The sequence below is a fragment of the Mus pahari genome, chromosome 3 (assembly GCF_900095145.1).
Source record: "Mus pahari chromosome 3, PAHARI_EIJ_v1.1, whole genome shotgun sequence".
In the NCBI taxonomy this organism is placed as follows: domain Eukaryota; kingdom Metazoa; phylum Chordata; class Mammalia; order Rodentia; family Muridae; genus Mus; species Mus pahari.
Window position 1 is genome coordinate 6,126,708 of NC_034592.1, and position 3,212 is coordinate 6,129,919.

At 42.5% G+C, this 3,212-nt stretch overlaps 1 non-coding gene across 1 annotated transcript; it reads right to left on the reverse strand.

The window, feature by feature from the left end:
* Positions 1–2,567: 2,567 nt before the first annotated feature.
* Positions 2,568–2,641, reverse strand: Trnan-guu. Its single transcript has one exon. It is a non-coding gene; the product is annotated as a tRNA-Asn (tRNA).
* Positions 2,642–3,212: the final 571 nt, after the last annotated feature.

Sequence of the window (3,212 nt, forward strand, 5' to 3'; positions counted from 1 at the left end):
GAAGAGAAGAGAAGAGAAGAGAAGAGAAGAGAAGAGAAGAGAAGAGAAGAGAAGAGAAGAGAAGAGAAGAGAAGAGAAGAGAAGAGAAGAGAAGAGAGGGAGAGGGAGGGAGAGTGCAGGAGAAGAAAGTAAACAAATAGGTTACAATCAGGGCTTACAAACTCATCCTAAAACAGACTCCCCCTTCCCGCCTTAAAAACAAAAACAAAAACAAAACAAACACCCACTCCTGCAGACATACCTTCTGCTGTCTCTTAGAGTTCCAGAGGCACCCCTGTCCCCATTGTCCCTACACAGTGATAAATCTCCTTTGCTGAGAATTTGACGACTGATTGTGTTCTGTGCTGACTCCTAGGGCCCCTTCATTTAGAACCACACACGCACTACGGTTTGCAAAGACAGTTCATCCATAAACACGTCTGCCATTTTTCCCGAATGTTTCTTGTCTTTCCCATCTGTATGCAATGGTCCCAAGAAAGGCAGTGTGCTCAGCCCGCCCCCACACAAATCCATCATCTACTTCCTTTAGAGGGAAGCTTTGTTCTCAAAGTTCAGCTTTCCCTCTTAATTCCTGGCCTCGAAGTTCGGTTAACCACCCCACAGCAAGAGGAGGCTCCTTAGAAACTGAAAACTACCGCTTCGGAGAGGTGACCCAGAGCACATCTCACAAAACCGTCTGGATGAGAGTTTACGTGGATGATTCCCGAACACCGGCCTTGGGGAAGGAGTTCCTGAAAGCCAGGATTCGTGGCCTGACTCTAGGCCTTTGGCTTTTCCTGCATATTTTGCCTGGCCTGTTCCAATCTTCAGTCTTGCCCCCTTAAATGCCAACAAACTGTTCCTGAACCTAGAGACCCCGGTTCATGTGAAGATTCCACATCCCCACACAAATTTCATTTTGAATCAAATCGGGCAATACGGCAAACATGTAATTTGATACATAATCTAATAATGCCCTTTTACATTCTACAAAGTTTCTAAACTCCCTGCATGATGTGGAGAGCAAGCTATTAATGAAACTTCATGTAAAACAATTAAGATTTCTTTTTTGGTTTTACATTAAGTAATCAAGTGACTACTTTGGAGGTGGGCAGTGTGACAGTAGAACATGGGGGCTTTGTGCCTGAGCTGAGTTCGAAGCTAACTGTGACTTCTGGCCCGAGGCTCTGCTGTACTGAGCTCTTCTCTGCAACCTCAGTGACACTGGCCTAGGACTGATTGCGACAATGTCTGGCAAGTAGGTGGCACTCAACAGCCACCAGACTTTACTAATGCTACTGTTTGGGCATGTCCCTGGCAGTCATGCCTTAGAAACTTAAGCCCAGAATATTTGGAGATAGAACCCTTGGGAGATAATGAGAACCACAAGTCAGGAGGGTGACTTCCCTCCCCACTCCCAGGAGGGCACTGGTGGCTTCGTAAGCCAAAGCTTTCCAGTTTGCCCTCCCTCAGCATGCGATGCTTCTAGAGTTTCTGCAGAGTTCCCACTAGAAGAATACCCCCACAGGCGCTACCCTTATCTGCCATTCCTTCACAAGTGTAAGCTAATCTTTATTTTTTGTAAGTTACTCAGCCTATAGGATTTAGTTGAAGCATCATAAACGGATAAGAATTAAAATATGGGGTCTGGAGAGATGGCTCAGCAGTTAAGAGCACTGGCTATACTGACCTGGGTTCAATTCCCAGAACCCACAAGACAGTTCACCACTGTCTGCAACTCTAATACTAAGATATCTGGCACACTCACAATGATATATATGCAGGCAAAGCACCAATCCACATAGAATAAATTGTCTTTTAAAAGAATAAATTAATATTGCATACTTATACATAAACTAAAAGAATTAGTATGTAAACCCAGGGCAAATAGAGAATATATATGTGTGTGCATAAATATGCAGAAATAACATTTTAAAGAATTAATCTCCAAATTATAATATTGTTAATGCTACTCAAAGTCAATGGTTTCTTTTTCTTCCTTGTTTTAAATAGACAGGTGGCCTCAGACTCTTAAAGTTATTCCATTGTTTCAGCTTCTCAAGAAACCTGTGCTGTAGACAGGTACCTACTGATAGCGATACACCAATCTTCTTCTTAAAACTGGCTTTAGATTTCTATAATCTGTACTCAAGACCGAATTACGATGTAACTATGGTTATTTTCCTAACGTATCTATTTTTTGGGGGGGAGGGGGGAGGTGGCACTTTGTGCACACATAATGTGTGAGCAAAATATAAAAGTAATTTTTCTTGCTTTAAGTTCTTTCATTTCTTAGAAATTTAGTTATGAGACAGTATAATAGGTTTTTCTTTTCAGGTTTGTTCCATTTTCTATAAATTATCTAAGACTTTAAAACGGAAAAACCAAAAGCTCTGAAGTTGGGCTTCATTGTAACAAAATTGATTTCTGAACGTAGGAAGACCGGGAAAGATAGCTTAGGATCGATGCGGAAAGTTGGACTTCAGTTTGTTTGAATTTGACAGCGGAAGTATACAGGGGTAGAAAAAGCTGCAGACGAGCTGTTTAAAAAAAAAAANAAAAAAAAAAAAAAAAAAAAAGAACCAAGGCGTCCCTGGGTGGGCTCGAACCACCAACCTTTCGGTTAACAGCCGAACGCGCTAACCGATTGCGCCACAGAGACTCTGGCGCTCCTGGTGGTTCCAGACAAGGCTCTTATGAAGAACAATAAAGGTTCCGTGACTCCCCGCCCCCTCTTTTTTCCTCTTGCCTGACGCCTATCAGAAGCAGAAATGTTACTAAAGGTTCTTAATCCTTTTTAGTTCCCCTTCTACTTCTGAAGCATATTGGAAAATTAAGCCTCAAGATGGAGGAGAATTGCAGGTCACTACGTGGATTAAAACACTGTGGCTCTCCCCTCCTCCCAACCGCAGCTCGGAAGGTTCTGTTGCAGTTAAAATGACAGTTTCTAATTAATTACCTTTTGTAAGGACTTGTAATGGTCAGCTTGCAGGCGGAGTTTTCCTTTTGTTTCTGTTTGTGCGGTTATTTGCCCGCTGACCTTCCTTTACTTACTACGCCTCTTCGAGGCCGTCTAATTGTATGCGTGCCTTTTGCTTTTTAGATTCAGGTTTTATTAAAACACATATTCAAATCCTGTTTGCGTTTCGACTTTACTCAGTGCGATTGTCCCAGTAACATTTCGTTACTATGTGTCCCGCGAGGCTTGCGGCCAATTGCTGAATGGGTCCTTG